The sequence below is a fragment of the Mustela erminea genome, chromosome 2 (genome assembly GCF_009829155.1).
Source record: "Mustela erminea isolate mMusErm1 chromosome 2, mMusErm1.Pri, whole genome shotgun sequence".
In the NCBI taxonomy this organism is placed as follows: domain Eukaryota; kingdom Metazoa; phylum Chordata; class Mammalia; order Carnivora; family Mustelidae; genus Mustela; species Mustela erminea.
In genome coordinates this window covers 86,474,363-86,497,665 of record NC_045615.1, presented here as the reverse complement: position 1 = coordinate 86,497,665, position 23,303 = coordinate 86,474,363, and the positions used below count along the sequence as shown (strand labels likewise).

General features: G+C 35.2%; 1 long non-coding RNA gene across 1 annotated transcript; it reads right to left on the bottom strand.

Moving 5' to 3' along the window:
- Positions 1 to 1,152: 1,152 nt before the first annotated feature.
- LOC116583446 lies at positions 1,153 to 18,790 on the bottom strand. Its single transcript, XR_004282744.1, has 3 exons — positions 18,726 to 18,790; positions 13,809 to 13,813; positions 1,153 to 1,175 (listed from the first exon to the last, which is right to left on the bottom strand). It is a non-coding gene; the product is annotated as an uncharacterized LOC116583446 (long non-coding RNA).
- Between the last annotated feature and the right edge of the window lie 4,513 nt (positions 18,791 to 23,303).

Sequence of the window (23,303 nt, the reverse complement as noted above, 5' to 3'; positions counted from 1 at the left end):
TAAATAGAAGGTTGATAATGAAATATTTGTAAGTGCATTATTTAAAATTCATATTCTAAAAAAATTAGAATGAATGAATGAATAAATAAAACATTTGAGCTTTTTTCATAATTTGACTATTGTTCATAATACTGCTATAAACATTGGGGTGCGTCTGCCCCTTCAAATCTGTATTTTTGTAGCCTTTCTTCCTCCTTTATTTTTTTTTTCCTTAATCTCCCTCCTTCTTGTTTTCCTTCTCTTTCCTCCTTCTGTTAGTCAATTTGTTATCTGTCTCCTCCGAAGCTTATTCTACTAACAACAACTTTTTTTTTTTTTTTATTAATTTCCTTTATGTGGCTTCTAGGTCATCCATCTCAGTTTTAAAGCTGGAGGGTATGTGCTTTGGTGAGTGCTGTGAAGTGTGTAAACCTGGTGATTCACAGACCTGTACCCCTGGGGATAAAAACATATGTTTATAAAAAATAAAAAATTAAAAATAAAAATAAAATAAAATAAAATAAAGCTGTTTTCTTTGTGGATACTCAAACATAGTTTATGCTGGCTGGCAGATAGAGATTTCGGTCTTCAGAAGTGGTAGCCTCTGTTCCATCAAACCAGCAATGAGCCAAGCTGTGTTCTTTAGTACCAAGAGGAATTCTCTCTGCTCTCCAGTTCAACTGCCAGAATTAGAGCTCTCTCTCTATGGGTCCCCAAAACGCCAAATGCCAAGGTCACACTCACCGGGTGTTTTCTGCCAGAAAACAACTATTAGTAATGGAATTCAGAAGTGAGGGCAGGAACATGTATTCAAAATAAGAAAAGCAGCTTTCTGACAGCATAATTTTAGAATTATTCTGTACCTTGTATACACATAGCACCTTAATTTTATTGATAACATTAACTGTGGGAATATTTATTAAACTCCTAATATGTGCCAATTGTACAGAATACATTGGAATTAAGGCTTTGATAACTAGAAATAAAAGACAAATGGAAATAGTGCTTTTTTTTAAAGATTTTATTTATTTATTTGACAGAAAGAGATCATAAGCAGGCAGAGAGGCAGGCAGAGAGAGGAGAAAGCAGGCTCCCTGCTGAGCAGAGAGTCCGATGCGGGGCTCGATCCCAGGACCCTGAGATCATGACCTGAGCTGAAGGCAGAGGCTTTAACTCACTGAGCCACCCAGGTGCCCCTGGAAATAGTGCTTTATACATAGTTATTGCTTCACAAAAATTATTAAAAAGAGATGTATTAAAAGTCAGTGATTCAATGATGTTGCTGTGCTCTTTTTTTCCTGTGTGAGGAGGTAAAAAAAATACAATAATTATCAGCACAGTATTGTGCCTGTAGTGATTCATATTAAGATGCCAGAACTTTTACTTTTCATTGTTTTTGTACTATTACTGAAAATGTCAACATAGTAGAAAAGGAAAAACAAGTCTTGGTATAATTATGAAAATAGTTTTGACTTGGTGAACCCCCTAAAATGTCTTCCTTAAAAGAGGGAGCTCTAAGTATCTGTGAACCACATGTTAGGAATCAGTGTCCTCCGAAATCTTAGGTAACATCAGATATTGGCACCAAGTTAGAGTGAGAGATGGTTTGTGGAAAGGAAGGAAAACCAAACCAAACAAAAAAGCAATCAAACCAAACCAAACAAGATAGAACCAAATAAAAAGGAAGTCGAAAGCTTCTGACACATTTCTCTGACTCTCAATTTTATTCTTATTAATTAATGCTGGATAATTTGTAATACATTGAAAATATGAATATTTATCACAAGCATGTTTTACTGATTTTTTGCACTTTAATAGATTCTTTTATAAGATCTATAATTCTTAGACTTCAAATTTTATTTAAATATATACTTTCTTTGACTCTATTAGTCCCCTTAAGGAAAACTACTTTCACAAATTATTTATGCTGTAAGAATAACTGCAAAGAAGAGTTAATTCATTGAGATCTTAACTTTTTAATCGCCCCCCCCCCCAAAAAAAGCAAACAGCATGCACCATGTTTAGTCTAAATATATCTTTTCATTGGGTGCCTCGGTGGCTCAGTTAAGTCTCCCATTCTTGATTTCTGGTCAGGTCATATTCTCAGGGCCCTGAGACCAGGCCCTGCATTGGGCTCCCTGCTCAGTAGGGAGTCTACTTCTCCCTCGTTTTTTGCCTCGTCCCCACCACTTGCATTCTATCTCACATTTTCTTTCTCTCAAATAAAATCTTGAAGAAAAAAAATTGAGACCCAACCTCATACTGACTGGAAGTATCTCATTTAAATATAGACATAGATAAATTTAAAGGAATGGGATGGAGAAATATATTCCACACAAGTATTAACATCCAGAAAGTAATTTAAAGGGAAATTAAATAATAATATAGAGTGAATTCTACAGGAAGTTAAAAAAATCCTAAATGTGTATTTACCTAACATCAGAGTTTCGAAATACACTAGGATAAAATATACACATTTAAAAAATAAAAACAGAAAAATCTAAAAGTGTATTTGGAAACATCAGTACTAATCTCAAAAACTGATAGAATAAGTAGGTAAAATATCATACAATTTGGTCAAATTGACATTAATAAAACATCTCACATAACAGCAGAACATATTCTTCTTAAATCTGCAAGAAACAATAACCATGGTAGACCATATTTTATATCATAAAATAACTTTTGACAAATTTAAAAGAAGAACAATTATACAAAGTATGTTCTTGGATCCTAAATGAGTAATCTTGGACATTAAAAACAAAGATACTTGATTGTGGAGCATAACAAATAGCATGGAGGACAAGGGATGGTAGAGAGGAGAAGGGAGTTGGGGTAAATTGTAAGGGGAGGTGAATCATGAGAGACTATGGACTCTGTAAAACAATCTGAGGGGTTTGAAGTGGTGAGGGGGTGGGAGGTTGGGATACCAGGTGGTGGGTATTATAGAGGGCACGGATTGCATGCAGCACTGGGTGGGGTGAAAAAATAATGAATATTGTTTTTCTGAAAATAAATAAATTAATTTAAAAAAAAGAAAAAAAAAGCAAAGATACTTGAAAAACTAACTCAAAAGTTATATGTACCCTTATGCTCATTGCAGTATTATTACAATAGCCAAGATATGGAAATGACCTAGGTGTCCATATGTATGAATCGATAAAGAAACTGCATGTTCTTTAGCCATAAAAAAATCAAATCTTGCCATTTCTAACAACCTGGAGGGACCTTAAGAGCATTATGCTAAGAGACAGGGAATAAGATAGGAAAAGATAAAAATTGTAGGATCTCACTTATGTGCAGAATCTGATAACAAAACAAAACAAACAACAAACAAACATAAAGCTAGTAGATATAGAAAACAGATTGCTGGTTACTAGACACAAGGGATAGGAGACATGAGTATAATTAAAAAGATATCGGGGAAATTTCCAGATAATTGGGAAAAAAATTCACATCAATATAATCCATATGTTAAGGACAAAGTCTAAAAGAAATTCAAAATATTTTCAAATGAATAAAGGTAAAAAATAATATGTCAAAATGTGTCAATATAACCACAGCATTGCTTAGAGGGAAATTTATGTCATTAAAAACTTGCATTGGAAAAGCAAGATCTAAAATCAAGTAATGTAAAATTCCACCATAAGAAACTAGGGAAAGGAGAACAAGTTAAATACCAAGCAAGTTGAATAAGGAAATAATAATTAAAAAAAAAACCAGAGTAGAAATCAATAAAATTGGGAAAACCACAACAAAACAGAAGACAGGTCTTTGAAAATATCAGCATTATTGATAAGCCTCTACTAATGCTGACCAAAAAAAGAAAAAGAAAAACACAGAATAAAAAATATTATCAATATGAAAAGCGGAAGAAATGACATTATTGATCATCTGGTATTTATACAAAAAAATCTTATGTCAATAAATTTGACAAGTTATATAAAATAGGCAATTTCTTGAAAACCTCAAACTACCAAAACCCAATCAAGATGAAATACATAATTTAATAATTCTACACTTACTAAAAAAATTGATTTTTTTTTGGTTAAAAGTCTTCTAAAAAAGAAAACTCCAGGGCCAGAAAGTTTCACGTTTAAATTTGAATAAAATTTAAGGAAAAAATTAATACCAATATTTCATAATATGTTCCAGAAAATAAACAAAAGAGGGAACACTTCCTACATATTTCTATGAGACCAGAATAATACTAATATCAAGCAGACACAGATAAACTATATACTAATATCTTTCATTAATACACACACACAGTGTTTGAGCCTGCAAATGCAGTCTCAACAGGGTACAATGAAGACTATAGAAAGTGAAACTAACTGCATGATTAAAAAAATGATAGGTGAGATGGGTGGATGGATAGATAAATTGGTAGGTTGATAGATAGATTAAATAATAAATGATACATACATACATACATACATACATGCATTCATATATAGACAGAATTTAAACTCAAGAGGTGGGGAAAAAGACTTGACCCACGTATTTTGGAAAACTGTGTGTGTGTGTGTGTGTGTGTGTTTGGAAACTCTAATGTTAAATACAAAAGAAATGTATGTAAACACTATACTCTAGGTAGTGAATTTCTTTAGCACAGGGATACAATTAATACAGCAGCCCCCTTATCCAGGATTTTGCTTCCCACAGTTTTAGTTACCCATGGTTAAGTGTGATCTGAAAGCAGATAGTCCTTTTTCTGAATATCATCAGAAACTCAACAGTAGCCTAAGACAACATCACAATGTGTATGCCATTCCCGTCCTTTCCTCTCAACATACAGGCATTTTATCATCTCATATCATCACAAGATGAAGGTTGAACAGAATACAATAAGGTATTTTGAGATAAAGAGAGAGACCACATTTACATAACTTTTATTATGGTATATTGTTAAAATTGTTCTGTTATTAGAGATTATTGTTAATCTTTTACTTGGTCTAATTTGTAAATTTTATCATAGCCATGTATGTATTGGAAAAAAAATTATATATATAGAGTTTGGTTCTATCTGAAGTTTAGACATCCACTGGGGGTCTTGGAGCATATACCCACAGATAATGGGGGACTCCTATAACTCTGAAACTGCTTTTAATTTATGCAGTCTCTAAATTTGGGTTCAGAGTCAAATGAAATGATCTTCCACCTTATTCACAGCTTTAATAAAATATAAATCAATAATCACATTTGACACATCAATTTTAAGATATTTCTTGGGGCACCTGGGTGGCTCAGTGGGTTAAAGCCTCTGCCTTCGGCTCAGATCACGATCCCAGAGTCCTGGGATCGACCCTGGAGTCGGGCTTTCCACTTGGCGGGGACCCTGATTCCCCTCCCTCTCTCTGCCTGCCTCCCTCTGCCTCCTTGTGATCTCTGTCTGTCAAATAAATAAATTAATTAAATATATATATATATATATTTCTTGGGGCGCCTGGGTGGCTCAGTGGATTAAGCCTCTGCCTTCGGCTGAAGTCATGATCCCAGGGTCCTGGGATCAAGCCCCACATCGGGCTCTCTGCTCAGTAGTGAGCCTGCTTCCTCCTCTCTCTCTGCCTGCCTCTCTGCCTACTTGTGATCTCTCTCTCTGACAAATAAATAAATAAAATCTTTAAAAAAATATATTTCTTGAAAATTTATTTTTGGTTAATGGAGAGAAGGAAAGAACAATCTGATTTAGATGTAATATAGTTAGGCTTCCTCAATTACTATTCAAAGAAATTCCAGGCCTTGATACAGAGTGTTGTCAAACCTTCTGCTTGACAGCAATTTTAGAAGCTGCTGACAAGTCACAGGGTAATGAGCTTTTCCTAAACCTCATCTTATACTAACGTCATTGAATTAGCTATAGAAAGATAAATGTTTATGTGTGTGTTTGACTTGAAATTGACCCTCAATCCTGAGAAGTATAGCCTATTATTAAAACAAAATTGACAAACAGGAAAATAATATGTGAGATAATATTATTTTTTATTGCTTAAAACTAAAGCACAAGATGACACAAGATGAATAGCAAACAGTGTGAGTATGGAGAATGACACAAGATGAATAGCAAATAGTGTGAGTAATAGAATCAAATTACACACATAAAATGAAAGAGATGAGGGATTTTTTTCTTTTATAATGATATCACTAATCATATTTACTACAAACCTACAGCAATCATTCTTAAAATACACTTTTAAATTAATAATATGTGCTACACAGACTTTATGGTGCCTTCAAAATCTTTCTGTTATAACCCTGTTTCCTCATCTTCAATCCGAATTGTTTTGACAAGGTTAAGGGAAAGATCAATAATTTCTAGGAAGAGATAACTGATATTTAACAGAATATTTTTCCATATTAAACACCAGAATTGTGGTTCACCATAATAATAATGCATATATATATACACATATGTATATATATGTATATGTATATGCAGTTTAACTGGAGAAAAACTAAACAACCAAGAAATTGTGGAAAAATATGCTTTCCCCCTAAATTATAAAAGAAACAGCTCCAAGTAATATCTAAAAGAAAACCAGATATAAAATGAATTATCTAATAAAAGCCAAATCTAAAAAAAGGTTAAATAAAATCATAGTAAATGATTACTTTATTTGGAGCTGTGGATAATCTCATCAGCCTGTCTTTTATCTGTATATCTAAACACAGCCTTTATTAACACATATGACCATTTCTAGAACCTGATTTCATCTCAGCTTCTCATTTAGTGATCACAATGTATTATGTATGTATGTGTGCTTGGTTACAAATAATAATTTGGCAAAAGGAAATTGCTAATACTTCAATGATGAATAAATGTCACTTTCACTAAGAAATACACAACTAATGAAGAAAATGCATTATTGGTTCTCATATTCAGAAATTAAGCAGAAGATTGGAAAGCTTGCCATAAATATACATAAATACACAGTATTATAGAACACATTTTTATTATTATCTAACATAAAATTATATTTTACTATCTTTCATATTGGTAAATGTGTAATAAAGAGAAAGTCAATATTCCTTTTACCACTCGGTCTACTTTTATGTTAGTTTTAATTTTATTGAGATATCCATTGGCAGGATTTTTAACACTCTAATAACTCACTTCTGTATATAAGAAAAGGTTACATAGAGAAGAAAGCTAAGAAATATTTGCCTTTTGGGTTGTTTCAAAGTCATCACCTCCAAATCTAAAACACAGAAAAAATAGCTACCCAGACATTGCACTTCTTGGTTGTTCAAATAAATCAGGTTTTTCAAATAAGTCAGGTTGAGGCAGAGGGAGGTTGAAATGTAATAATACATTGAGATAGGGCTTTCACACTTCCTTTTACTGTTTCTGACTTAGAATTATCTATTTATTTTAAAAATAATATTGCCAGACACATGGAAAAATTCACATACTTTGAATTTGGAGTGGGAGATACTGCCTTGATTTCCAATCCTTCATATTCATCCATGAAGATAAATAAGAAAAAGGGTAAAAATTACAGTACAGACTTATGTCAGATACCTGTGCATTAAATTCTTTTTGAAACAAATGCATTCAAGCAATTGGAACTTCTAATGAATTTGAAATGATAAATCATTTCATATATGGAGATATAGTTACTTCAGTTTTCCATTATCAATGAATATATACACATACACACACACACACACATACACACATATGCATATATACATGTATATGATATACATAAAATATATATGACATATATAGAGATAGATATACCAACACTCATGGAGTGAATTTTTGTTTTTTTTTTTAAAGATTTTATTCATTTATTGGGGGGGGGAGAGCGAGCACAGGCAGACAGAATGGCAGGCAGAGGCAGAGGGAGGAGCAGGCTCCCTGCTGAGCAAGGAGCCCGATGTGGGACTCGATCATGGAGTGAATTTTTATTTGATGGTTTTATTATGAGTGTGTAGACTTAATAAAGAAATTTCATTTGCGGGGCGCCTGGGTGGCTCAGTGGGTTAAGCTGCTGCCTTCAGCTCGGGTCATGATCTCAGGGTCCTGGGATCGAGCCCCGCATCGGGCTCTCTGCTCAGCGGGGAACCTGCTTCCCTCTCTCTCTCTCTCTCTCTCTCTCTCTCTCTGCCTGCCTCTCTGCCTACTTGTGATCTCTCTCTGTCAAATAAATAAATAAAATCTTTAAAAAAAAATAAAGAAATTTCATTTGCCTGTTAGTTGCACAAAGCAGAAAAAGAGTGCGGGATCAAAGCTTTTCTTCCTGTTGCCCCATTTTTAGTGAATTTCCCGAAGCTTTGCTGGCTGCTGTAGCAAGCTACCAAAAAATATATCATGACTGAAACATTGCATAAGTACATGTGTCATTTATTACAAATCCAATAGAGGTTTTCTTGGATGGTTCTAATTCAAGAGGTGATGGAGAGACATAAGATCTTCCATCCTCATGGTGCTATCACTCTTGTCTTTGGACATAGACGGGCATGTGTCTCTGTCCTGCTGACATTTCTTCAGCTGGAACTATGCCTAAATTCTAGTTAGACAGGAAGAGAGTAGGAAGGAAGATGAAAGGCATGTGATAGATGAGTGACTCCCTTTATAAAATCCATGGCAGTTTCTCCTAGTAAGTGTCCCCTATATCCTTTGCCCAAGTATGTGGGTTTTCTTGTTTGTTTGTTTGTTTCTGACATAATTGTAAATAATTGTAAAGGAGGTTGAGAAATATATTTTTGTATATTTTTTTGTTATGCATACTGTAAACCTAAATAAAGCTGAAGTTTATGTTCAATGGACAGATGAGATTGATGCATGCTACACATTATAAAGTTAGACATGTTCCTCTCTGTTACTACTGATGTCGACAGTACTTTATTGCACCTCCAACCAATGGTGCTACTCTATATTCATGAGCAGTCAACAATTCTGATTTCCTAACCTATTTTTTATTTATAAACATATATATATATATATATATATATATAATATACATATAACCTAATTATTATTAGCTCAACCTTCTATCCACTTATAATGACAGAGAAAGGACTATTGATGTTTAAATAGGAAAATAAAGACACTTATGTCCCAGGAAAGCTATTTTGAATATCATAGCACTTTCCATTGATATATATAACACTAAAGTATTGGCTAATTTTAACTCTTCATCCACCTTCATAATGTACACTGAGTCATAATAATTACTTCAAAATAGTAATGTTTTAGCAAAAGGGTTTCATAAAAGTCATAGACCCCCACTGTTGCCAAATTAGCCATTATAGAAGGCATAAACCCAGGGAGCAACAACTTGTCCTTATGAACTTTCTAAGTCCTATTGTACTTCTCATTTTCCCTTCCTGAATATCACTACCTCTGGCCACATCTATCTGGAGATACCTGCTTATCTCATATTGGCCATAATTAGAGTGTCCACAGGCTCTGGTGTGCCAGACAGTTATAGTTTTCTCTTGTCCCAGCATTCTATCCAGTGAACAACTCTACTCTCAAACAGTTTTAGTGGTCACCTAACTAAAAAGTTCATGGACAGAGTTAAGTGATCACACAGGTTCCTTATGGAGGAGGATATACAATTCTTGGATTGTTTGCCCCTGGATTCCCACTACAGTATCAGGCAATAAAAATATCCAGAAGATTTAATCACAAAATAACCCTCAAACTCTTAATAATATGTAATGTAATCACAAAATAACCCTCAAACTCTTAATACTAATAACAAAAGTAACATTAATTACAAAGACCAAGCATATTTAAAATAATTCAATAAGGTTTCAATGTTTCACAATTTGAAGGGCTGTGACTATCAATGTTAAACCAACATTCAAAAGGGCTTCTCAAGCTTTAATGTAAATATAAATCACTCTAGAGGTTTTTCCAAAATCCAGATTCCGACTGATGCCTTGGGTGGGAAATAAGATTCTCTGTCTCTAGCAAATGTCCAATTGATGTAGATGAGTCGATCATACATTAGCCTGGTCTATTTTAAGATAATTAATTTGAACTTGGAAAATGCAATTGGTTCCATTTATCAAAAGTAAATAGCAATACTAGTACTCTTTGAATTCAGATGCTTTGTTTTCGGTGCATAAAAGATTAGAGATAAATTAAACTGAGCAAGTTTTTTTTTTAATTTAAATTCAAATTAGTTAACATATAGTTTATTATTAGATTCAGGGTAGAATTTAGTGATTCATCAGTTGCATATAACATCCAGTGCTCATTACATCAAGTGCTATCCTTAATGCCTATCACCTAATCTCCCCATCCCCCCCCACCCTCCCCTCCAGCAACACTGTTTACTTCCCATAGTTAAGAGTCTCTAATGGTATGCCTCTCTGTTTTTATCCTATTTTATATTTCTTTCCCTTCCCTTATGTTCATCTGTTTTGTTCCTTAATTTTCCACATATGACTGAAATCATATGGTATTTGTCTTTCTCTGACTGACTTATTTTACTTAGCATAATACACTAGTTCCATCTACATCATTGCAAATGACAAGTTTCCATTCTTTTGATGGCTGAGTAATATTCTATCATATATATATATATATATATGATAGATATGTATATCATATATATATCAATCACACCTTCTATATCCATTCATCTCTCACTGGACATGTGGGTTTTTTCCATCTTTTGGCAATTCTGGACATTATTGATATAAATATTAGGGTGCATGTGCTTCTTTGAATTGCCATTTTTTGTGTCCTTTGGATAAATGCCTAATAGTGTAACTCCTGGGTCAGAGGGTAGCTCTATTTTTAAATTTTTGAGGAAACTCCACACTGTTTTCTAGACTGCCTGCACCTGTTCACATTCCTATCAACAGTGAAGAAAGGTTCCTCTTTCTCCACATCCTTGCCAACATCTCTCGTTTTCTGAATTGCTAATTTTAGCCATTCTGATGGGTGTGACATGTTAGCTCACTGTACTTTTAATTTGTATTTCTCTGATGATGAGTGATATTGACCATTTCTTTTTCACATATCTATTAGCCACTTGTATGTCTTCTTTGAAGATATGCTTGTTGACTGTTTTGTTGTTGTTGTTGTTGTTGTTTTTGTTTTGTTGTAGAGTTTGATAAGTTCTTTATAGATTTTGAATGACAGCCATTTATCTGATATGTCATTTGCAACTATCTTCTCCTCCCATTTTGTAGGTTGCCTTTTAGTTTTGTTGTTTCCTTTGCTGCAGAAGCTTTTTATCTTGAAGAAGTCCCAAAGCAAGAAGTTGCTGCAGCCTAGGTCAAAGAGGGTGCTCCCTGTGTTCTTCTCTAAGATTTTGATGTATTCCTGTCTCACTTTAGATCTTTTATCTATTTTAAATTTATTTTTGTGTATGGTGTGAAAAGTGGTCTAGTTTCATTCTTCTGCATGTTGCTGTCCAGTTTTCCAAGCACCAATTGTTGAAGAGACTTCTTTCTATTTGATATTTTTTCTTGCTTTTTCCAAGATTAGTTGAACAAAGGGTTGACAGTACATTTCTGAGTTTTCTATTCTGTTCCATTGATCAAAGTGTCTGCTTTTGTGCCAGGACCCCATTGTCTTATTGACTACAGCTTTTTATTATAGCTTAAAGTCCAGAATTATTGTGCTTCCAGATTTGATTTTCCTTTTCAAAATTACTTGACTATTCAGGGTTTTTCTGGTTCTATACACATTTTAGAATTTTTTTGTTCCAGATCTGTGAAAAATGCTGCTGTTCTTTTGATAGAGATTGCATTAAATGTGTAGATTATTTTGGATAGTATGGACATTTTAACAATATTTTTCTTCCAATCCAGGTGCAGGGAATGGTTTTCAATTTTTTGGTGTCTTCCTCAATTTATTTCCCAAGTGTTCTATATTTTCAGAGTACAGATATTTCAACTCTTTGGTTAGGCTTATTTCTAGGTCTATTATGGTTTCTGGTCTATCATAAATGGGATTGATTCCTTGATTTCTTTTTCTACTGCTTCATTGTGAGTATATAGAAATGCAACAGGTTTCTATGTGTTGATTTTATATTCTGCAACTTTGCTGAATTCCTGTTTCAGTCCTAGCAGACTCTTGGTGGATTCTGTTTTTTTTTTTTTTTTTATTGTTTTGTTTTGTTTTTGTTTTTGTTTTTTAAGATTTTATTTATTTATTTGACAGGCAGAGATCACAAGTAGGCAGAGAGGCAGGCAGAGAGAGAGAGAGAGAGGAGGAAGCAGCCTCGCTGCTGAGCAGGGAGCCTGATGCAGGGCTTGATCTTAGGACCTTGGGATCATGACCTGAGTCGAAGTCAGTGGATTTAAGCCACTGAACCACCCAGGCGCCCGCCTTTTGGGTTTTCAGCATGGACTATAAAGTCATCTACAAAGAGTAAAAGTGTGACTTCTTTGCAAATTTGGATGCCTTTTATTTCTTTTTGTTGTCTAGTTGCCGAAGCTAGAACTTTCAGTACTATGTTGCACAATAGTAGTGATACTGGACATCCTTGTTGTGTTCCTGAACATAGTGAAAACGTTCTCATTTTTTCCCCCACTGAGAATGATTTTAGCTGTGGGGTCTTTCATATACAACCTTTATGATGTTGAGGTATGTTCCTTCTATCCCTACTTTGTTGAGGGTTTTTATCAAGAAAGGACGTTTGTATTTGTCAACTGCTTTTTAAGTCATCTATCAAGAGGATCATATGGTTCTTATTCTTTCCTTCATTAATGTTGTGTGCCATGTAGATTGATTTGCGGTTTTGAACCCCCTCTGCATCCCAGAAAAAATCCCACTAGGTTATGGTGAATAATCCTTTTAGTGTACTATTGGATTCTATTAACTAACATCTTGGTGAGAATTTTTGTATCCGTGTTCATTGGAGATAATCATCTGTAATTCTCCTTTTTGGTGTTTTTTATTTATTTATTTATTTATTTTTTAAACATTTAATATATTTTTATCCCCAGGGGTACAGGTCTGTGAATCACCAGGTTTACACACTTCACGGCACTCACCATAGCACATACCCTCCCCAATGTCCATAACCCCACCCCCTTCTCCCAACCCCCCTCCTCCCAGCAACCTGCAGTTTGTTTTGTGAGATTAAGAGTCACTTATGGTTTGTCTCCCTCCCAATCCCATCTTGTTTCATTTATTCTTCTCCTACCCCCTTAACCCCCCATGTTGCATCTCCACTTCCTCATATCAGGGAGATCATATGATAGTTGTCTTTTTCTGATTGACTTATTTCGCTAAGCATGATACCCTCTAGTTCCGTCCATGTCGTCGCAAATGGCAATATTTTATTTCTTTTGATGGCTGCATAGTATTCCATTGTGTATATATACCACTTCTTCTTTATCCATTCATCTGTTGATGGACATCTAGGTTCTTTCCATGGTTTGGCTATTGCAGACATCGCTGCTATAAACATTTGGGTGCATGTGCCCCTTCGGATCACTACGTTTGTATCGTTAGGGTAAATACACAGTAGTGCAATTGCTGGGTCATAGGATAGCTCTATTTTCAACATTTTGAGGAACCTCCATGCTGTTTTCCAGAGTGGCTGCACCAGCATGCATTCCCACCAACAGTGGAGGAGGGTTCTCCTTTCTCCGCATCCTCGCCAGCATCTGTCATTCCCTGACTTGTTAATTTTAGCCATTCTGACTGGTGTGAGGTGGTATCTCATTGTGGTTTTGATTTGTATTTCCCTGATGCCGAGTCATATGGAGCACTTTTTCATGTGCCTGTTGGCCATCTGGATGTCTTCTTTGCATAAATGTCTGTTCATGTCTTCTGCCCATTTCTTGATTGGATTATTTGTTCTTTGGGTGTTGAGTTTGCTAAGTTTTTTATAGATTTTGGACACTAGCCCTTTATCTGATATGTCATTTGCAAGTATCTTCTCCCATTCTGTCAGTTGTCTTTGGTTTTGTTAACTGTTTCCTTTGCTGTGTAAAAGCTTTTGATCTTGATAAAATCCCAATAGTTCATTTTTGCCCTTGATTCCTTTGCCTTTGGTGATGTTCCTAGGAAGATGTTGCTGCAGTTGAGGTCAAAGAGGTTGCTGCCTGTGTTCTCCTCAAGGATTTTGATGGATTCCTTTCTCACATTGAGGTCCTTCATCCATTTTGAGTCTATTTTTGTGTGTGGCAATGGTCCAATTTCATTTTTCTGCATGTGGCTGTCCAATTTTCCCAACACCATTTATTGAAGAGGCTGTCTTTTTTCCATTGGACATTCTTTCCTGTTTTGTTGAAGATTAGTTGGCCATAGATTTGAGGGTCTATTTCTGGGCTCTCTATTTTGTTACATTGATCTGTGTGTCTCTTTTTGTGCCAGTACCATGCTGTCTTAATGATGACAGCTTTGTAATAGAGCTTGAAGTCCAGAATTGTGATGCCACCAACTTTGGCTTTCTTTTTCAATATTCCTTTGGCTATTCAACGTCTTTTTTGGTTCCATATAAATTTTCAAATTATTTGTTCAATTTCTTCGAAAAAATGGATGGTATTTTGATAAGAATTACATTAAATGTGTAGATTGCCTTAGGTAGCATAGACATTTTCACACTATTTATTCTTCCAATCCAGGAGCATGGAACATTTTTCCATTTCTTTGTGTCTTCCTCAATTTCTTTCATGAGTACTTTATAGTTTTCTGAGTATAGATTGTTAGCTTCTTTGGTTAGGTTTATTCCTAGGTATCTTATGGTTTTGGGTGCAATTGTAAATGGGATTGACTCCTTAATTTCTCTTTCTTCTGGTTTGTTGTTGGTGTAGAGAAATGCAACTGATTTCTGTGCATTGATTTTATATCCTGACACTTTACGGAATTCCTGTACAAGTTCTAGCAGTTTTGGAGTGGAGTCTTTTGGGTTTTCCGCATATAGTATCATATCATCTGCAAATATGGATAGTTTGACTTCTTTGCCAATTTGGATGCCTTTAATTTGTTTTTGTTGTCTGATTGCTGAGGCTAGGACTTCTAGTACTATGTTGAATAGCAGTGGTGATAATGGATATCCCCGCTCTGTTCCTGAACTTAGGGGAAAAGCTTTCAGTTTTTCTCCATTGAGAATGATATTTGCGGTGGGTTTTTCATAGATAGGTTTGATAATATTGAGGTATGTAATCTCTATCCGTACACTTTGAAGAGTTTTGATCAGGAAGGGATGCTGTACTTTGTTAAATGCTTTTTCAGCATCTATTGAGAGTATCATATGGTTCTTGTTCTTTCTTTTATTAATGTGTTGTATCATATTGATTGATTTGCAGATGTTGAACCAACCTTGCAGCCCTGGGATAAATCCCACTTGGTCGTGGTGAGTAATCCTTTTAATGTACTGTTGAATCCTATTGGCTAGTGTTATGGTGAGAATTTTCACATTTGTGTTCATCAAGGATATTGGTCTGTAGTTCTCTTTTTTGATGGATCCTTGTCTGGTTTTGGGATCAAGGTGATTCTGGCCTCATAAAATGAGTCTGGAAGTTTTCCTTCTATTTCTATTTTTTGGAACAGTTTCAGGAGAATAGGAATTAGTTCTTCTTAAATGCTTGGTAGATTTCCCCCGGGAAGCCGTCTGGTCCTGGGCTTTTGTTTGTTTGGAGATTTTTTATGACTGTTTCAATCTCCTTACTGGTTATGGGTCTGTTCAGGTTTTCTATTTCATCCTGGTTCAGTTGTGGTAGTTTATATATCTCTAGGAATGCATCCATTTCTTCCAGATTGTCAAATTTGTTGGCATAGAGCTGCTCATAGTATGTTCTTATAATTTTCTGTATTTTTTTGGTGTTAGTTGTGATCTCTCTTCTTTCATTCATGATTTTATTTATTTGGGTCCTTTCTCTTTTCTTTTTGATAAGTCTGGCCAGGGATTTATCAATCTTATTAATTCTTTCAAAGAACCAGCTCCTAGTTTCGTTGGTTCGTTCTATTGGTTTTTGCTTTTTATTTCATTGATTTCTGCTCTGATCTTTATGATTTCTCTTCTCCTGCTGGGTTTAGGGTTTCTTTTTTGTTCTTCCTCCAGCTCCTTTAGGTGTAGGGTTAGGTTGTATACCTGAGACCTTTCTTGTTTCTTGAGAAAGGCTTGTACCACTATATATTTTCCTCTCAGGACTGCCTTTGTTGTGTCTCACAGATTTTGAACCATTGTGTTTTCATTATCATTTGTTTCCATGAATTTTTTCAATTCTTCTTTAATTTCCTGGTTGACTCATTCATTCTTTAGAAGGATGCTGTTTAGTCTCCATGTATTTGGGTTCTTTCCAAATTTCCTCTTGTGATTGAGTTCTAGCTTCAGAACATTGTGGTCTGAAAATATGCAGGGAATGATCCCAATCTTTTGATACAGGTTGAGACCTGATCTAGGACCGAGGATGTGATCTATTCTAAAGAATGTTCCATGTGCACTAGAGAAGAATGTGTATTCTGTTGCTTTGGGATGAAATGTTCTGAATATATCTGTGATGTCCATCTGGTCCAGCATGTCATTTAAGGCCTTTATTTCCTTGTTGATCTTTTGCTTGGATGATCTGTCCATTTCAGTGAGGGGAGTGTTAAAGTCCCCTACTATTATTGTATTATTGTTGATGTGTTTCTTTGATTTTGTTATTAATTTGTTTATATAGTTGGCTGCTCCCATGTTAGGGGCACAGATATTTAAAATTGTTAGCTCTTCTTGTTGGACAGATCCTTGGTGGGGTTTTTGCCTGGTTTGGGGATCAAGGTAAATCTGGCCTCATAGAATATGTTTGGAAGTTTTCCATTTCTATTTTTTTTTAATTGTTTCAGAAGAATAGGTATTAATTCTTCCTTAAACGTTTGGTAAAATTCCCCTGGGAAGCCATCTGGCCCTGGACTCTTGTTTGTTAGGGGATTTTTTATTACAGATTCAATTTATTTGCTGGCATGTGTTTGTTAAGGTTTTCTATTTCTTCCTGAATCAGTTTTGGTAAGTTATATGTTTCTAGAAATTTACCTATTTCTTCCAGATTGCCTAATTTTTTGTTATGTAATTGTTAGAAATATTCTCTTTTAATTGTTCACATTTCTTCCATGTTCTTTGTGATCTCTCTTCTTTCATTCATGATTTTATTTATTTGAGTCCTTTCTTTTTTCTTTTTGATAAGTCTCGCTAGGGTTTTATCAATATTGCTAATTCTTTTAAAGAACCAGCTCTTGTGGCGCCTGGGTGGCTCAGTAGGTTAAAGCCTCTGCCTTCAGCTCCGGTCATGATCCCAGGGTCCTGGGATAGAGCCCTGCATTGGGCTCTCCGCTCAGCAGGGAGCCTGCTTCCTCCTCTGTCTCTCTCTGCCTGCTTGTGATCTCTGTCTGTCAAATAAATAAAAAAATCTTAAAAAAAAAATAGTTCTTAGTTTCTTTGAGCTGTTCTACTGTTCTTCTGATTTCTACATCATTGGTTTCTGCTCTAATCTTTATTCTTTCCCTTCTGCTGGAGTTAGGCTTAATTTGCTGCTCTTTTTGCAGGTTTTTTAAGTGTAAGGTTAGGCTATGTATTTAAGACTTTTTTTTTGCTTCTTGAGGAAGACCTGTATGGCTATGTGTTAACCTCATAGGACCAATTTTGCTGCATTCTGAAGGTTTTGAACTGTGATGTTTTCATTTTCATTTGCTTCCATGTACTTTTTAAATTCTTCTTTGATTTCCTGGTTGCCTCCTTCATTCTTTAGTAGGATGTTCTTTAACATCCAATATATTTGTGCTCCCTCCAAATGTTTTTTGTATTTGCCTTCAAGTTTCATAACATTGTTTTCTGAAAATATGCATGATATGGTTGGTCTCCATCTTTTTGTACCAGTTGAGTCTTTATTGTGGCCCAGTGTGTGATCTATTCTGGCGAATGTTCCATATGCACCCAAAACAAAAAAACAAACAAACAAAAAAAAGTGTATTCTGCTGCTTTAAAATGAAGGGCTTTGAATGACACGCTGGACCAGATGGACATAACAGAAACATTCAAAGCCTTACCTTATCAATCTTCTGCTTATATGATCTGTCCATTGATGTGAGGGGGTGTAAAAGTTCCCTATTATTATTGTATAATTATGAAGAATTTTCTCTAAGTTATTTTTTTAAGACTTTATTTATTTATTTGAGAGAGAGAGAGATCAGCTGGAGAAGCAGACTCCCTATTGATCAGGGAGCCCAATGTGGGACTCAATCCTGGGACTCCAGGATCATAACCTGAGCCAAAGGCAGTTACCCAACTGAGTCACCCAAGTGCCCTTCTCTAAGTTCTTTTTTAAAAGATTTCATTTATTTATTTGACAGACAGAGATCAAAAGCAGGCAGAGAGGCAGGCGGGGGAGGGGGGGAGGCAGATTCCCTGCTGAATAGAGAGCCTGATGTGTGGCTCAATCGAAGGACTCTGAGATCATGACCAGAGCTGAAGGTAGAGGCTTAACCCACTGATCCACTCAGATGCCCCTCTAAGTTCATTATTAATTGATTTATATATTTGGCTGTTCCCGAGCATGGTTATAAATATTTACAACTGTTAGATCTTATTGTTGGATAGACACTTTTATTATGATATAGTGTCCTTCTTTATCTCTTATTACAGTATTTGGTTTTTAATTTGTCTGATATAAGGATTGCTACCCAGTTTTCTTTTGATGTCCATTAACATGATAAATGGTTCTCCACACCCTCACTTTCAACCTGGAGCTGCGTTTGGATCTAAAATGAGTCTCTTGTAAGCAGTGTATCAATGGGTCAACGAGTCTTGTGTTTTTTTGTTTTGTTTTATACATTTGGATACCTATGTCTTCTGATTAGAGCATTTATTCCATTTACTTTCAAAGTAGTTATTGAAAGATATTAATTTTGTGCCATTATATTACCGGTAAATTTGCTTTTCCTATAGACTGTGTCTGGTCCTTTCTATTCGTTGTTACATTTGGTCTCTTTTTCCACTCCAAGGGTCCCCTTTAATATTTCTTGCATGGCTGGTTTAGTGTTTATGAATTCCTTAAGCTTTTGTTTGTCTTGGAAAATTTTTTTTTTTAAGATTTTATTTATTTATTTGACAGAGAGAAATCACAAGTAGATGGAGAGGCAGGCAGAGAGAGAGAGAGAGAGAGGAAAGCAGGCTCTCTGCTGAGCAGAGAGCCCGATGCGGGACTCGATCCCAGGACCCTGAGATCATGACCTGAGCCGAAGGCAGCGGCTTAACCCACTGAGCCACCCAGGCGCCCCTGTCTTGGAAAATTTTTATCTTTCCTTTTGTTCTGAATGACAGCTTTCCTGGATAAAGTATTCTTGACTGCATTTTTTTTTTCCTATTTAACATGTTGAATATATTATGCCAGTCCTTTAAGTCCTGCCAAGTCTCTGGACAGGTCTGCTGCCAGCCTTATGTGTCTACCTTTGTAGGTTAAGGAATTATTCTCCCACACTGTTTTCAGAATTATCTTTACCTTTGTATTTTGCAAGTTTCACTATGATATGTCATGGTGTTGACCTGTTTTTCTTGATTCTGAGGAGAATTCTCTGTGCTTCTTGGGCTTGTATGCCTGTTTCCTTGTACAGATTAGGGAAGTTCAAGCCATAATTTGTTCAAATAAGACTGCCCCTCTTTACCCTTTCTTCTGGGACTCAATATGGATATTATTTTGCTTTTTGGAATCACTAAGTTCTCTAAGTCTACCCACGTGATCTAATATTTTTCTTTCTCTCTGCATTCAGCTTCATTGTTTTACATAATTTTATCTTCTGTATTACTGATTCATCATTCTCCTTTGTCCATCCTCATTTTTATGGCCTCCACTTGGGACTGCATCTCAGTTATGGCATTTTTAATTTTGGCCTGACTTGATTTTAGTTCTTTACCTCTACAGTAAGGAATTCTCTAGTGTCTTTTATACTTCATTCAAACACAGATAGTACCCTTATAGTCATTGTTTCAAATTCTAGACAGACATATTACTTAATATCTGTATTGATTAAAACCCTGGCTGTGAGTACTGTGGTACTGAAGTACTCTTGTTCCTTCTTTTGAGATGAATTCCCAAAAGAATTTATTTTTAGAATGAATTCCTAAATGAATTCCTAAATGAATTCCCATCCATTTTAGGATGAATTCCTCTGTCTTGTCATTTTGTCTCAAAAAGAAAAGACAAAATAAACAGAAAACAATAACAACTTCCCAACAACAACAACAATGGGGTGTTTTGATCTGCTTGTTAAAAGGAACCAGATCCCAAAATAAGAAAGAAAATCAATTAATTAATTAATTAAAATACAATCAAAGGAAAAAATTAAAAACTATATAAAATTAAAAAGAATAAAAAATAATTTTAAAAAAAGAAAATAAATGAAAAAAGGAAAGAAAACCAAAGAATAAAGTACAGAGGAAGATAGATTCTATCTTTCCATAGAGCTGAAGACTTGCAACTCTCTATTACCAGTTAACTTAGTGAAAGTGAGTTTCTTGTGCTGGTCTTCTAGGGGAGGGGCCTATGGACACTGGATGATTGATTCTCTGGTGGACTTGCCCTAGTAGAAATGCTCCTCTAGTGTGCAGAGAGGTAAGGCTTGGCCTAATCTGCTCCAGACTCCACTAGATGGTGGTGTTTTGCTCCCTGGCAGTTTTCAGCTCTGATGCACAGGATGGACATGATGGTGCTCTGTTCTTTAGGCCTGGAGCTGAAAATTCACACTCCCCACTGTTCATTGAGCCCTCACAGAAGAGCAATCAATCACTCTCTTCTCCCTAGTTTCTACCAGGATCCTGTGTTCATCCTGCCTATCTCTGAATATTTTTATATAATTTATTTATTCATTTGAGAAAGAGAGAGAGAGAGAGAGAGAGAATGAAAGCATGAGAGGGAAGGGGGTCAGAGGGAGAAGCAGACTCCCCATGGAGCTGGGAGCCCGATGTGAGACTAGATCCTAGGACACCAGGATCATGACCTGAGCCAAAGCCAGTTGATTAACCAACTGAGCCACCCAGGTGCCCCCTCTCTGAACTTTTTTATTTCATGCATGCACCTGAGTTTTATTTCAGGCACTCCAACTTTTAGGGATTCCTGCAGTGCAGAACCACATTGTTCCTCCTGGGGAGGGTCTCCCCACAATTCCTTCTTTTGTCAGACTGCTCCAGGAAACTGGTCTCACAACTGCACAGTCCTTCGCAGTTTATGGCAATACAGAGCAGAAACAGGGCACCTAGGCTCACTGTTCTGTTGCCATCCAGGTCCCGGTACCTGGGAACAGTGCAGCACTTAGGCACCATCTGTTCTTCTTGTGACTCAGGGGATCTTCAAAACATAGTATCATACCTGGGATTCCATCCTACTTCACCACCTGAGCACCTTTAAGCAAGGCTTGTCTCCAATTCTGGAAGCTTCTAAAGTTCTGATGTTGCACTCCACTGCTTATAATACTTTCTGATAACCTCTTTAAGCAGGGTCCCTCCCCTCCACTGTATTCTTAGCTATATCACTGATTCAAATCTCCTCACCTTCTACCAACCAAAGGTGGTCACTTTTCGACTTGTAGACTTGCAGGTTTTGTTCTCTTGGATATCTGACTGATTTCTCAAGTATTCAGAATGATTTGATAACTATCTAACTATATTTGATGGACTAGACAAATTTGGGTTTTTCCCTACTCCTCCACCATCTTAATGCTTCCTGAGCTTAGCAAGTTTTAAAAGTAACCTTTGCTAGGACTGCCATAATAAAGTGCCAAACACTGGGTAGCTAAAACAACAAAAATTTACTTTCTCATAATTCTGGAAATTAGAATTCTGAGATCAAGGTGGGAGTACAATTGATTTCTATTGAGGTTTCTCTTCTTGACTTGCTGATAGCAGTGTTTTCTTGTAACTTCCCATGGTTTTATCTCTGTGTGAGTCTGTGTCCTAATCTCTTCTTCTTAGAGGACACCAGTGATATTGAATTAAAACTCACCATAATAACCTCATTTTAACTTATTACTTAAAGAACTTATCTCCAAATAAGTCACATTTTGAATTATTAAGGATTAGAAGTCAACATATGAATTTAGTGTTGGACACAATTCATCCCATTTCAATAGTATTTAAACTTCCTGCACATATAAAGTGAAGCATAGTTTTTCCTATTGAACAATCTTTTGAAGAGTATGAAATATTACAATACTTTTTCTATTTATTTTAATAATATTTTCATAATTGCCTTTTAAAAACAATTTTCTTCAGATTTTGATTACCTTTTCAATCTTAAATTTTTAAACAAAAATGTCAATATTTCCTTTGTGTTGAAACTTGAACTAAAGAGAGATTACTCTTTGGGCTTTAATCTACATGAAGTTGATAAGAGGATCTATTGTGTTGTAGTAAAAAGAGTCACATTTTCAGTTGAACTGTAATGTTATTAAATAAATGATCTATTGTACATATGTAAGTTTTTCTAAGCTTCATGACAGCATTGCAAGTAGGATGTAGTAACTACCAATATTTAGTATGTAATATATGTAATATATGGGGAAGTTATGAAGATAATGTACACTAAACAGTAAAATAGATATATTTAAGATTTTGGACAGAGTCGAGAAAAATGTTGTAGAAAAGAAAGAAAATAGGTTTTGTCCTTAAACCCTAGCTGCATTAATCTGGGTAAGTCACTTCATTCCTTTAAGCTCTATTCCATTTCTTATAACAAGAAATCACAATGCTAAATATACAGGGATTTCCTAAATTTATGTAATCGACTTGTTCATAATAGATGATCATTACATTTTACTTTCGATGTCAAATTATGGCTTTCCCTGAGAAAAAAATGACCCTAACTTATATCATTACAGTATGTTAGACATTTTTCCAATTATATCTGTATGTTGACTATGCAAAAAAAAAAGCCCACAAAAATTATGATGATAAAACTATAAAGTAAATAAATAGGCATAATAAAATTCTGAGATTTACTTCCACCACACACAAAAAGTTACAAATGTTTGCCTCAAGGACTTCTCTTGCTCAGTCACCATCCAGATTGTCCTTTATTATCTACTAAGTGTGGCAAGTAGGTGAAGCAGAAATCAAAGTGAAAGGGAAAAATAAGGAAATATTTATAATCGGTATTAATTACATTTCAAAATAAAATAAAAATTGGGTTTAAGCAATTAATTTGATAGGAAAAATTCTATATGCTATGCAAGAACTTGGGCTGTTCAGTTTCAAATAAGAGATCTTCAAATTTATTATCTTATAAATAAGGAACGTAATAGGTAAAGAGCAAAATAACCAGTCAAATTACAGTAAGTTGTTTTGGAGGTGTGAGTAGAAGAATTATTAGAAAGAGATAAATATGTTTTAATGTTAATGAGAACATAAATAAATGCTCTAGTTCCCTCC